A 15,533-nucleotide genomic window follows, 5' to 3' on the forward strand; every position below is an offset into this window, starting at 1 on the left:
AACTATTTCTGTGGCAAGATTGAGCATAAGAGAAATCCCTCTCTATCAAATATCTTTCCTTTACTTTCCATCCCGTCTTCCACTGTGCTGTTCAACTTCTTCAGCCTAACCTAACTCTACTCTATACCTTTCATGGAAAATCAGTCTCTTTGTGAGAACCTTACAGGGAAAGCGATACAAGTGACTTGCTTGCCTCCCAAAACATTTTATTAAATAGCAGCTCTACCAGTGCCTAAGATGTCCACTATAAAATGAATTTCTCTTTAGTAACGAAGTCTAGAATATACCTGACGCTCTTGTAAAAAATTAATGATCAGTTCTTAAGATGATTTTAATCTTTCCAGTAGGTCTACCTACAAATAAGACGAATAAACTGTTTCTCAGGATTGTGTATTTATTAATTCGTAATTTGAGTTTACTTGCCGATTCATTTACCTAGAATATAATGATCAGAAAAAAATTGCCCTCAATATGACTGAATCAGTGACCTAAAATACCATTTTTAATAGTGTCAAACTCCCTAGAAAGCAAAACTTGGAATTTGAGTTTACTTATTAAATTATTTACCTACAATACATTTGACAACAATGCCAAACTGCCCTCAAAGGAACACCTCAATTTGTAACCTTCGCAAGCCAGCAGCGTCTTGAAATATGCACACATGCCATGATAATAATGGCCTTGATAAGGCACTCTCCAATATTTATAACATTAATTTTAAATGGTTCATGTTTACTGTTAAGTAAGAAGCATTATTCTCATGGCAAGCTTTGTACAAAATTCAGAGAATATTGTTTAACAGTTTGAAAACAATGCCAAGTTCCTTATAATGTCATCAATTTTGAGATAAGACTAAAAAACTAAATTCTGAAATATCTCGTGTCTTAACAATGCAAAAGTGTACATGATATCAGGCTATGAATATCAGGCATTCAGCATTAAATGGGCCTGTCGACCCAACTGTTGAAAATGGCGTTTTTCGCCTGATCAGCTTTAAAATAATCTCCCTTTTTTTTTTTTTCAAAAGAGGGGTGGGTTGAACTATAATTTTTTTATGCATACTATTCTATTGCTGATCGCAAATATTTCATTTCATAAAAAAATTCATCTTTGTATTATGAAAAATAAAAAAAATTAGAGCAGGTTGAATTTAAAACATTTTTGTTGTGGTGGGAGGCCCTTCTAATGCTAAACGCCTCAATTATCTCCTGTGCGTTAAACAAAACCTTTCAGTAACTTAAGTTTCAAAGTCGAAGTACCAACGCTTACATAACCTTACAATTTCCTGATGAAAAATATCGGGAATAATTTGTAATTTTGCCGAAAGTATTACCTATTCTATAAAGGCTACTTCCTCACAGGTCTGACTCCACACATCTATTCCTGACTTGACTGACCACAACGAAGATATTCCATACACTCAATAAAACCTTTTCTTTATAACTAATGAACTTTTTGCTACTGATAACTTTTGAACTTCGGGAAAATGACTGAAAATAATAAAAGAAAACAACTATAAATTTTACGTGACTTTTGTACCAATGGAGGAATGCACTGAACAATGGAGACTTACTGGATACTACAAGTCAAAACGAAGCTAATGAAAAACTATTCTTAAACTTCCGTGCTTTCTTAATATATATTCAAAATGTAGCCATCTGTTGTTATAGCTGATATGACGCTGATGAGTCATTCACTTTTAATATTATGTAGCCTGAAACATCCTTAACTACCTGATATACGACATTAAACTAATGTGAATTAAAGGTACAAAAAATATCTATCCTGAAATGTACTAGTCACTTGATAGCTGATATTAACGCTCCTTAGAAATTAAAGTAAAAGCTATGTATCGTAAAACATAGGTGTATTAAATGAATAAAAATAGTTGAGAGAGAGAGAGAGAGAGAGAGAGAGAGAGAGAGAGAGAGAGAGAGAGAGAGAGAGAGAGAGAGAGAGAGAGTTATGTAACTTGGAGCAACCTGAGCTTTTTGACAGCCAGTCTTTAACTAACTTATGAACCTCACATAAAAAAAAGGATGTATCTTGAAGCTAGTATTGAATAAGAAAACTGAACTACCTGTATCCGGATAAAGAGAGCTACCTGCAACTGATACGAAGCAGATACTAGATTCATGTCAAAACAAAACAATGCATCCTGAAATATAAAGAACTACTAGATAATTTAATAATAAACTGATAAGAAATTCATTTGAAAAATCTATGCATCCTCAAAAATTATCTAACTGACGTCAATTTTAAACTTGTTAGAAATTCAAACAAACCATCCTGAAATGTACTTAGGTAAGTACTTGACATATTAAATCTATGAAACTTAAGTAGAAAAATCTATGTATTTTGAAGCATAACGAGGTACCGCATAACTATCGTTAAACTCATAAGAAAATTAAGTTAAAACTATATGTCCCGAGATACTGAACTACTAGATAGCTTTCAGAGAAACTCAAGTGGAAATTAAGTGATATATCCTGAATCACTGTGGACTACCTCATGTAACAAAGACTCCTGCAGTTTCTATTTAGAAATTGCAAGAAACAAAGCTGGGCTTGACTCAGTCTTGGGTCAACAGGCAATATTATCACCCTGATAAAACATGTGCACAATTCTATGGATTTAACCCTATCCTGCTTTCAACAGTCATACGAGTTTCCAACTTCTATGTTATATACAAAGCCATATTTTCCACAATTTGGCTCACTGTACAAATTTGGTAGTCGTCTCTTGAATTCCAAGGCGGGACTATTATACAAATTCTGTAATTCAAACTGTAGTCAGCTCTTGAATTCCAAGGCAAGGCTGGTGTAATAAATTCGGTAATTCAAACTGTAGTTGCCTCTTGAATTCCAAGGCAAGACTGGTGTACAAATTCAGTAATTCAAACTGTAGTCACCTCTTGAATTCCAAGGCAAGGCTGGTGTACAAATTCGGTAATTCAAAATGCAGTTGCCTCTTGAATTCCAAATCAAGGCTGGTGTACAAATTCTGTAATTCAAACTGTTGTTGCCTCTTGAATTCCAAGGTGAGAGAAGTCCTTTCAAACTTAGTCTCAATTTTGCTTGCACGTTGCAGACACTTCCTGAAGGGATGAGGAAGAAGTTAATGGCACTACCTCCCTACAGAGCTTAAAAACTATAACAGAATTCCATACAACAAAATACTTGACGACTCACCCACGATAGTCCAGGTTTTGATGGCATAACCCCTAGTTGGGTTTCTCCCCTTCTTGTTTGTTTATGGCAGTCTCTCTTGCTTTCCCTCATGTGGTTCCTCTGGCAGACCCTCTCGCCAGTTCTTGTGAATTGTCTTCTTGAAAAAATACTTCTTGATATATCCTTGTTTTCTCGCATCCTTAGTTCCTGGCACAACAAGTACTCTGGTGAAATGTGCTTAAAAATAATTTTTCTAATATCTTTGTAGCTCCACTAACTCATATTTCCTCTGCGCTCGCAGTGCAGACATACTTGAAAACAATGAATTTAAAGTGGTTTCATAAACATGTCATGGGCAATTGGTAACATTTCACTGATTTTTCATCTTTTTTACAGTTTCTTAAACAGGTTTGCTGTCTAGTATAACATTATTCTCAGTGTTTATTATCTGTTCCATTGTTTTAATAGTTTAGCTTATCACTGGCTGACTGCTGCTCAAAAAACTGCATTTTAATTCAGTGCTGCTTCCATGCTCTTGTTTTCTTAAACTTTGCAATTTTTTTTTCTTGTGTGGAAGTGGTCAATGACGTAAGATACCTGTGATCTTTCTCATTCTTTTCTGGCATTCATACCCTTACATTGCGTGTTATTTGTCTAGGAATAAACACTTGTAGCCTGGCACACATTTATCCATGGACACTGCAGCTTGACAAACCTCGTCATGGACAATGTGATGGTAAATGGCAGGAATAAGCAGGGTTCTGACCTATCAGTTATTTTCCTAGCTTGCCAGCTCCACTATTTGCCTTATCATTCTCAGAGTCATATCATTGCATTGCACTGTTTGTAGATGCACTGATTCTTATATCTGCATTACCTTGCAGCAGGATTTTGCCCACCTGATGATGATCTGCACTTATGGCTGTTGTCGTCCTTGCATGGGGTTACTCGATCCAAGGTGACACGGCTGGTAGCAGTGCAATATTCACTAGAGATTTGTTTCCAATCTGTGAAGAGCATGCTCACTGTGTTAAACCCCTGCATGTCCACCCCCAGCCTGAGTTGAATTGGCTCTGGGAAGCTCATCTGTAACTAGTGATCTAGGATCCCAAAGAACTCTACTTTCTGCAACTGGGATCCAAATCCTTCGGGAAGAGTGGTCCTCTGATGGGACTATTGTGAGATAATGAAGCTGTGGGCCTCTTACTGAGTACCCTTTAATTAATAGCTTGTCTTCACAACCCAGTGATGGTGAGAAGCTGCCTTACAGCATTGGAGAGCAATGTCCTTATTAATATTACCCAGCTACCCTTATAGGATTTGCTGTATTCAACAACTAAAGTGGGGGTGGGGGTGGGAGGTTGGCAGAAGAAGGTGTACTCAGTAAAAATGGCAGTAGCTGTCTTTTGCAACGAGTACGTGGCTGCCTAGGAATAAAACTTGACTGTGGATCACCCAGTGTGTTGGAAGTACCCCCCGCACAGGTAAACCACGTAAGCATTCTTGTGGAGTGGTGAACCCAATGGTTGCCACTGTAACCTCGATGAGCATATGATCAGAGAAGGATGTTCAGCTCTGTAAGGTGGCCAAAGGGCTCTTCATCCAATGCATGAATGGAATAACGAGATTCCAAGTGTTCCTACCTACTATCTGGTAAACCCAAAGGCAGATAATGATCCTCCACACAACAGCAAAGCTATAATCGGATAGTTCCCTTTGTCAGCAGTAGTAACTTTGTTTATTGTCCTCCTCTGTAATTTTGTTTAAGCTTGCAGTATATTTCTGATTGTCACAAATGCCATGTGTGGCAAATCGTCTGAAGCCTGCTTTACACACAATCAGAACACCTCGAATGTTTAATTTTCTTTCATTGCACCCAAGAAGCACTGGAGTAATGGACCTGCAAAGGCAAAAATCTCTGTAGAAAACAAAATTTACTCGAATATGAAATAAAGCCTAAACAATTCCTCTAATGAGGTGAATAAGATATAGTTCTACATACCTTCTGATTTTCTGAACATAAGTGACAAACTAAAATGGGAAACAAATCCCATTTACAAACTACTGTGTAAAATTAATAAGTAGAATGTCATTTGGGAGGAGCTCAGCTCATTGCTACAAATTTAGGCAAACGTAACTCCTCTTACAACACAGCATTCTGTGCAAATGACTTTCTGAATGCAGTGCTGTCAAGCACCAGATTACAGTCAACCCCTGCTATTCGCGGGGGATGTGTACCACAACCCCCTCTAAAAACGCTTATAACTGCCTATTTTGATAGTTCAAACAAAAAAAAAGAAAAATCCTAAAAACGCTTATACCTGAGTATTTTAATAGTTTTATCACGAAAATGACAGTTAGTCACGAAAATTATATGAAAATACAGTAATTATAAACGAACTTCATTAGCAGATGTGCTACAAGGGGAGTGGGTTATAGGATGCAACAACAGTACTGAAGATGAAATATTAAGGTATGTACCCCAATGACTAACATGATGGATACAAAGAGAGAGAGAGAGAGAGAGAGAGAGAGAGAGAGAGAGAGAGAGAGAGAGAGAGAGAGAGAGAGAGAGAGAGAGAGAGAGAGATCAGAAGGTACTGTAATGCTGACCTACGAGATACACCGGGTCATTTAGTAACTATGATCTATGTAACTCTGGTTTATCAGGCAACGAACGCCAGAAAGAGCACCTTCAATTGAAACAACTATTATTTACCTCCAGAAACCAGTCAAATTAACGTTTTGTGCACATAACATAGAAGTATTTACCAAACTCATTTTATGGACAGGTTTTGTAAACAAATATTCAGTACGAAATCTGAATTAGAGCTTGAATTGAGCCGGGTTGTATAATAGTGTTCCTGACCCTATAATTGTAACATTTAAGATGACACTTCTGGGGGAAACAAGGTTTAGACCTCTGTCCTGCATCGATTTTATTCACATCTTTTTATCTAAAGGTAAGTATTATAGTAATTTTATGTAAGAAGTATACATAAAACTAGTAACGTCAGTGTTTATGGCAAAAAATTAAATATGCATTTTTTACTAATTATAAAGATTTTTTTGCACTCGTAACGACCCTTGAGTTATCCACAGATTAATATATATATTTTTTTAATCTTTAAGATTATCTGACCAGGTATAAAACTCACCGAGTTCAATCGTCAACTCCTGTCCTGTCATGAAAAGTTGAACAACATTCTACCTCGACCACAGTTCGCATATTTGGATGTTCCACTGGTTCCTGGTTCCTATTCCTGGGTCGTTTTGGTAAAAACTGATGTCGTCTCAGTACATCTATGAGGTCGATTCGATTCAACCCAGTTCGTTCTCACATAAGCAATTTAAACTTAGAACTGATTTCTTGAAACATTTACCAAGTTTCTTTCTGTAAATATTGTCGCATTTAAGTTATATTTACAGGCACTCATTCGACACATGTACAGACATTTACCTCTTACAAACAGACCCAAGTTTGCATAATTATATGGTACCTTTTACAGCTCCCATGAATCACCTGCTAATTATTGTCATTTTCTCGCTCAGTAATATCGTGATTTTAATTAAACAACAGTATCTAAGGGTATAATTAATTAACTTACTGATTTCTCGACGCTAACTTATTTCAGAAAATTGCTAAATTAAACGCTTAGCCAAAATGGTTCCTAACGAAAATATTGACTCCAGAGTTGAATTAGCAGAAACACTGATTATTTCAAAACATTTGCAACGATAGCCTGTATAGCGAATTTCGGTTTATTGACGGGCATTTCTTAGTTTCCTGTCAGGGGATTGAATTTACAGGTTTATCAAGTGCAGTGTCTGAATTTAGCTCTTGGAAAAGAAAGAAAAGGGTTTTGTTACACGTCATGACTTCAGTAATCAGATCTATAACGTTTTTTGTTCCGTCTTATTCGGTAACTTTCTCCTCTACGCACGGACACATAAGGAATAAACCACACAGCCCAGCTCCTGAATCCTCTGAGAGTAAAGCAACGACAACTGAACATGTGAATGTCCAAAGTGTAATCAGCTGCGGCTAATAAGTTTTGGAAATAAATCGACCAGTGCATTTTTGTCAGAAACTTCAACCTTTGCAATTAATCCAATTGTAACTTTAAAAAAACTGTAATTTAATTGAAAAAAATATAAAAAAAGTGTAAACAAAAATCCTTCGAGCCAGGCCTGTGAGAGCTGGTAATCAGCTCAGCTCAGTCAGTCGGTCTAGTAAAAGCAATTTTGATGATAATATTGAAAACTCCCTGAATTGTATCAAATTGCCTTATTAATGGATGTACTGAAACGACTTGAAGAATCGAAATGGCTGTATAGAACCTGGGAGCAAAACATTGTCTGTAAACAAGAAATTATAAACATTAGTTACATAATAGAACAAGGTGCGCTGCAAATAACAATTATAGATGAATGTCTCCTATTGCACAGAAACTGGAATATAACTTTATCTAAGTTCAATAGCTTTGGGGCAATGAAAATGACCAGTAGTTCTTTGTTACACTGCTGTAAAGACCTGAGCATTTTTTCATATTCACTTCAATGGCTGTAAATTTCTCTCTTCTATGCATCTTACTGGTGTCGTGTGACAGATAAATGTCTAAATACCTTTCCGCGATGTCTAAAGCAACTACCGGTTATTTATGCCAAGCCACTTACTGATACTGAAAACGATGGATAATCAATCACTCAGAATGGGCGCACACTGACAGGTTCCAACAGAATGGAAGACATGGTGTCGTTTCCTTCACAAAAGACTTGGGTTTCAAGGTTTAGCAGCGTTTGTGTCAACTATTTAATGTAATTGAAGATTTGATGAAACATTTCATAATATCCTACTTACATTTTTATTTATTTATTAATTTGTTAATTCACCTGGTTTTCTAATAACTGATCTCCTCTTCCTGCATTTCTCATTACCTTCTGTTACTTCTTCCGAATGAACACCATATTTTGGGAAGTTTGATTTTCAAGTCAGTGGCCCCATTGGTGGGCTTGTAACGAATGAACACCATAGTTTTGGAAGCTTGATTTTCAAGTCAATGGCCCCATTGGTGGACTTGTTCCATATGAATATGGTTCATCTTCTAAACAATAATAATAATAATAATAATAATAATAATAATAATAATAATAATAAAATAAAATACATCGTAACTGATTAAATCTTCATCCAAACAATCTTTGACATTTGAAGGCATTTCCTTAGCTGAGCAATCGATACAGTGAGGAAAACGAAGGAGTTTTAATGAAGTTTCCTTCACTTTTTTCATTTAAGTCTCCCTGACTAAGTTTGGCCAAGAACTGTACGAACATAAGACCACGTACGAGATTGGGTACCTGTGGATTTTCAAGTTTTTTTTTTTTTTTTTAATTACCTTCCATGTTACTCTGGCTATCAGTGAGAGGTGAGCCGACAGCACTACCCCCGTACGAGGAGTTTCTTACGGTGCACATACCAGTAAAGACAGCCATTCCAACCACTGAAAATAATGACTTGTATAAACAATAAAACCTGTCATCCTCCCCTTCCATGGAAAATGATCTGAACTTCGAAAACGGCTGAAAGACAGTTCAAGATTACCCCTCATGCACCGAACTGCACCCATACATCCAGAATATAAGCCTGTCCCCTGGGTTCCTAAGTCATCCATACAAACTATTCAGCCTAATCCACTTGAAGAAATACCTACCCAAAAGGTCACGATTTGGCCATTGGAGAGGTCTCCAATCCACACCAATCGGCAGTGAAGTCAGACAAGGCAGAGACTAATCAACCTTGGCATTTGTTTACACAAACAAAACTTGACTTGCAATTCTTTACTTTGACAAAATTGCTTTTAATAACACACCACTTGATCGTGAGCTCTATTCCTTCACATATTTATGTGGTTTCACTGTCTGACCTCAGTCTTTGGCATCTGTGTATTCAATATACAGCATTATGGCTCCCAGGGTCTTCAAGGATTTGATAGGGCAATAATACACTTGTATTACTCAATATCAATTACCCAAAAGCAAAGAATCAATGAGGTTATTTTAACAAGACTCAGAATAGGACACTCCAGACTCACACATGGTCATCTGATGTCAACTCCGCACACAAACCCAATAACTTGTGAAAGATGTAACATGCCAGTAACAATCAAACACATCTTGATTGATCTGTCCCAGATGGCATCATGAAAGAAAGACTTATTTACAAAATAAATCAATAAAGGATATTCTAGCAGAAGGTAATAACTTTTCAATTAATAATATCATTCTCTTCTTAAACAAAATTAAATTGATAAGTAAAATATAATCCTCTCCTAGTTAACTACTTAATTTTTTATGTAATTCTTTTCCCAGCCCGAGAAGAACCTAAAAGAGTTCAGAGGTCTGGTTAAACAAATCATTTATAACTAACTCAACTAACTTATAGCAAAAAGTATTTTACAAGTTATTATCTTCTGTTTCAAACACAAAATTTAACAATGAAAGTGATGTTCTTTCTTAGCAATGCAGCAGGTAGCTGTAAAAAGAATGTGATGGTCAGAGTACTGTAAAATGGTCTCAATGTCTGAGACATCTGGGTATATATATATATATATATATGACTCCCAGCTTGCATCACACTACTAAAATAATTATGACACTGAAGAAGACTGCTATTTGCCAAAAAGTGCCACAGTTACTTTGGCAATTGCGCAGGTCGTAAAAATAAGCATCATATACCCCCACAGACTACAGTTAACTCCCAATAAAAGAGGCTGTACGAATTTAACAATACAGTTTCTATAATCAACTGTACTCAACTGCATTTGCACACACCATGGCTTCATGAAAATATTAAAAAGCACATGAAATCAGTTAGTGCGGCATACCTTTACAAAACCAATGATACATGGGTTAGGTTAGGTATTATTATTATTATTATCATTATTTCAGTAGATGAAACCTATTCACATGGAACAAATTCACAAGGAACAAACGCACTGGGGCCACTGAGTTGAAATTCAAGCCTCCAAAGAATGTTGATTTCAACTTCCCACAGCAGACCCCACACCGCAGCAGTAACTGATCATGATACAGAGCCAGTGATTTTTCATCGCCCTGAGGGAGACGCGAACCCGTGACATCTGAGTGGCATGCCACGACACTTAACCACTACACCAGCAGACCAGTAACTTATATTTCTAATTAGGCTAGCCCGAATCAAGAGTACCAGTTTTAAACATTTTAAAAACCAAAAATGTATATTTAAAGAAAGTCCATGACTAGGCCTATTTCCACAGCTCGACAACTGGCATATAACTGTACTGAGATGTCGCACAGTTGGTATGGTCTCATTAATACAGTTATATAGAGCCAACAGGTTAGGTTAAAACTGTCATGCAAAAATGTCTTTTTTTTTATTTACAGAAACCACAGCAACAGAACTAAATACTGAGTTGTAATCTCAAAGACGGTTTATAATTTATAAATATACAGGTGCCCAAAATCAACAGCAAAATCTGTTGCTTTGTTTGAAAACTAGTGGGAAATAAACAGTTCATAATTACTGATATTTTTCATATACATTTATCAAGACTTCAAAATCATTTTATTTTCTTGCCAACAAATAACAGAAACCAACTTCAATGTTGTGGAATGAGTAGGCCCATATCATCCCCCAGCATAAACCTTAGTTGTCTACATTTCTCAAAATCTCGGCTAGGCTAGGCAAATTACTATCCCAATTCACTATTATTGTTCTGGTGGAAGTTTCATCAAGTTAATACAATTGCGAACAAAATGCCCGTATAGTGAAATATGGTGACATGGAGAACGTGTGGGGGGTTAGGTTCAAGGTCACAGGACTAAGAGCCAAGAAAATTAGGCTAACCCAACCGACCAAACTTATAAATAATGACAAACCTCACGCTCTGAAATCCTCCAGGTGTTCCTGAATATGACTTCTATGTCAATAATGTCCTACTTATAATATTGCTTCGGCTAAAATAACATCCATATCCCGAAATAAGAAGCAGCAGTTCTGAACAGCGACTTTCCAAGTTCCTCCATCTTCCCTCACCAAAATCACCCAACTTATTTCGACAAATACCGTCTTAGCCAGGTTGGATTTATGAATTATGAATCTATCATTAACTATTATTCATTCAGTGACCTGTAATAACTATACCTTACCGTAAATATGTCATGTTCACGGCTCAACGCAATAAATATGCGATAAAAATCACAAGGAGTAAGAAAACATCTTTCTCGGTGGTTCGTCAAATAAGAAGTAATGGAGTTGCCAGTTAGCCATTTGAAGCTCCCGATTTAGTGCGTGCTCAGACTTACAGGCGCGCACTGGCATGCGTAACGAACATCTAATATATATATATATATATATATATATATATATATATATATATATATATATATATAAATATATATATATACATATATATTTTAATGATATAGCATTATGGCCTTGCTTATGAATGATTTGAAAGAATGATATACAGTTTATATAATGATTTCTTAATTTGCTGTTGGAAACAGCATATGGGGTTAAATAATGGATCTGAATTTCAGCGGATATAAGTACATACAAAATTATATGCTTATAGAAAAGTCCGTTTGAACCCCAAAAAACCACCAAAGGCTATAGCCTTCCTATTCGCGCCTTTTTTTGCCACTCTGTAATACGGCAGGAACCAATCAAATGTCCAACTATGTTAATTTTCCATGCAAGTTGATCAATTCCTTGCAAATAGACTGCATTTCTCACAGTCTGAAAGAAAAGTCCGTTTGACCCCAAAAAACACCCTAGGATGCAATCTATTGGCAAGCAATTGATCAGCATGCATGGAAAATGCATGTTTCTGCCTTTGCATCGTGGTGACCTATTTTAAGGGTATGGAAATTTTGAAGGTGCAATGACATCTGTTCTTCGCTTCTATTCGTAATATTCTTCGAATTTCTCAACTATGAAAGTTGCCGACTAGCCTTTTTCGTTTCTTAGGTGGACGTAACCTTTCCCCAATGTAGCCATTAGTGTGAACCATAATTCTTACCAAAACTTTGCGCTTTGCATCGTTAATTGTTGTCCATCTTTCGCAAAATTATTGTAAACTATATAATTACATTATGATTTGATAAAAAGGAATTGAAGAAGGAAATTAGATTTTATAGATTAAATTACATCTAAAACTGCAATAGTTTTTTTTGCTTTGGTTTTACTCCAGACTCCCTGGATAAGAATATACGCTTTAAATCCTAAAATCAAAAACTGACAACTCTTTGATGGAGATATTATCGAACAGTTACCACTAAATTAGCATTATTTTATTTCCAATCTATTTTAGAATATTTCACATAGAACTTGAGACTTTGCAACAACGAAAATTTACTCAAAGAAGAGGTATATTCAAGTAATTGCAGGTTTACGGGTAAAATTATTAGTGATATATGGCAAGAATTCATGACGTAACATAAAGCGTCTTACTGACGTCATCGACGACCAATCACAATACAGGAAATTTCCAGCCTAGGGCGAAGGAACTTCGTGCGGTTCCTTCGACTTATGCGTTGCTGTTTTTACAAAATCATCAAAAATGTGCATAATTTTTTTTTTTTCGTTTCTAATGGCTTACGTTGATTAGAAAATACATATTTCATTAAAATATTTAATAAACATATATTTATTTAAAATTTAAATGTAAATGCAGAAAATGTTCCATCATCATAATGAAGTGATGGAAGGTGTCACGTCAGTTTTTCGTTCAGCTATTGTGTGTGTATTTTTGTATTATTTTTTTTTTATTAATATTATTCTCCAAGAGAGAAAAAAGGATCATATGTGAAATAAAATCATGATAATTGGATACTTTAAGAACCCCTTTTTCATTGAATTTTTTTAGTGACTTCTTTCTTATTATTCATCTTAAACTCCATCTCACAAGAGTAGGGTGTAATATCTACCTACCTGGTCACAGACATGATGATTAGTACCATTGTCAATCATACGCCTGAATGTGATAACGCATTCATTTATGTTTCCATTCAGCAGAAGCCCTAAGTTGAAAAAACAAATTATATATATATATATATATATATATATATATATATATATATATATATATATATATATATATATATATATATATATATATATATATATATACTGTATGTATATATATATATATATATATATATATATATATATATATATATATATATATATATATATATATATATATATTTATATACTTTAGGGCATACTTTTTCTCCTAAACAAATCTCATTTAATAAAATAAAATTGCAATGAATTGTCCAAATGTGGCCATTTTCCATGCATAGTGATCAATTGATTGCAGATAGGCTGTATTTTTCTCAGTTTTAAGGAAAAGTCCGTCTCACCCCCAAAAAACACCAAAGTCCTTCAAAGAAGGCATCGTGCTTACCCCATATAAAAATGGAAAAAAAAGCTCGTTAAAAACTTATATAAATAAGGCTTACTATTCGGGAGTTTTTTGGCCTCCTTGCAATATGGCCGGGTTGCAGTCAGTTGTCCAAAGGTGGTCATTTTCCATTTTCATGGTGCCTATATAATATATAAGGAATCACTGAAGGTGTATTCATATATCACCTGGGCCTCCCCCGGTGTATTCCCGGAATTTCTCAAACAAGAGAGTTACCAAGTAGTATTTCACGAACCTATGCAGATGCCATTCTTCCCCACTGTAGCCAGTTTGGTGAATCATAATTCTTACAAAAATGTTGGTTTTGCATCGTTAGCTGGCGTCCATCTTCCACCACAATTAGTATACAAAATATATAATCTATTATAAAGTTATTCAAGGGGGGAAATTAGATTTGATGGGCTTAATTACCTCTAAAGCTTCAGTAGTTTTTATTTTGTCTTGCTTACTACTCTAAACTCCTTGAACAAAATATATGCACCTCCCAAAACTCGAACCGGCAACTCTTTGTTGAAGGAAAACATAAAATAATTTCCACTCAAACACAATTTCTTTATTCCAAATCTATATGAAAGAATTCTACATAGAATTTGAGACGTTGTGACTATGAACAAACAAGCAAAGACGAGATAAGTTTTAAAATATGGTGTTATAGTTACACAGAAGGTTGTTGATACACGGCAATGGTTTCGTGGTATAATGACGTCATCGACAGTACTGACGTCATCGACAACCACTTACAATAAGAAGGAACCAAGAGGAGTTCCTCCAGTTTATTTGATGTTTTTACGAATCCTGAGAATACCCGTTTTTTGTTAACTGTATTTTAACAAATTATTCCGTCTTTAAATATATATAGAAATAGAGAAACCATTCTTACAGTTTAATTATATAATTGCATGTGCATTTGTTTGTTAATGAATTATATTTATCATTATTCTTTGACAGATACAGAGAGGTCTATATGTAAATAAATAATTTGATAATTGGATGCTCAAAGAACTATTGTTTTTAGTTTTCTGTAAAAGAGAACTATTGTGCAGGCGTTGTCTGTCCGTCCGCACTTTATTCTGTCTGCACTTTTTCTGCTAGAGGACTGCAAATTGGTATGTTGATCATCCACCCTCCTATCTTCAAACTTACCAAATTGCAGCCCTCTAGCCTCAGTAGTTTTTATTTTATTCAAGGTTAAAGTTAGCCAAAGATATAGGATAGGCCACCACCGGGCCGTGGTTAAAGTTTCATGGGTCGTGGCTCATACAACATTATATCGAGACCACCGAAAGATAGCTCTATTTTCAGGTGGCCTTGATTATACGCTGTAGCAGCTGTACAGAAAACTCGATTGCGCCGAAGAAACTTAAGGGCATTTTTACTCGTTTTTCCTTGAATGATTAAATGACTTCTACACTTTTTATGGATATCATTTCTGAATCTATATTCTGTACTAATGGCTTCTTACCCTCCAAACATTTCTCTCATCTCTCACAGGACGTCCTTTCTCTTTTAATATATTTTTCTGGGGCTCTTTCATTGAAAAACTGAATATTTCGGTTAATCTAACAAAACTGGCGAAGTATTTCTGTAAACACGGGGCTCCCCTGATCCTTATGTGAACTGAGACGTTATAATTTCGTAAATTATTGAATATAGAATATGGAATTGAACTGAATATAGAATTTAGGACAAAGGCTGGGACCTACGAGGTCATTCAGTGCTGAAACGGAAACTGACAGTAAAAGGTTAGAAAGGTGTAACAGGTGGGAAAACTTCAAAGCAGTTGCACTATGAATCACTTGTTAGGAGAGGGTGGAAAGTAAGACGGAAGAAAGAGAATACAAAAGGAGGTACAATAAAAGGAACGAAAGGGGTTTTAGCTAGGGACCGAAGGCAC

The 15,533-nt window shown here is 35.6% G+C and overlaps 1 long non-coding RNA gene across 1 annotated transcript; it reads right to left on the bottom strand.

Moving 5' to 3' along the window:
- Window positions 1-1,996: 1,996 nt before the first annotated feature.
- Window positions 1,997-11,489, bottom strand: LOC136835835 (uncharacterized). The gene is made up of 4 exons (XR_010852262.1): window positions 11,358-11,489; window positions 6,329-7,529; window positions 3,192-5,070; window positions 1,997-3,097 (listed from the first exon to the last, which is right to left on the bottom strand). It is a non-coding gene; the product is annotated as an uncharacterized lncRNA (long non-coding RNA).
- Between the last annotated feature and the right edge of the window lie 4,044 nt (window positions 11,490-15,533).

Source organism: Macrobrachium rosenbergii, chromosome 4 (assembly GCF_040412425.1).
Source record: "Macrobrachium rosenbergii isolate ZJJX-2024 chromosome 4, ASM4041242v1, whole genome shotgun sequence".
Classification (NCBI taxonomy): Eukaryota; Metazoa; Arthropoda; class Malacostraca; order Decapoda; family Palaemonidae; genus Macrobrachium; species Macrobrachium rosenbergii.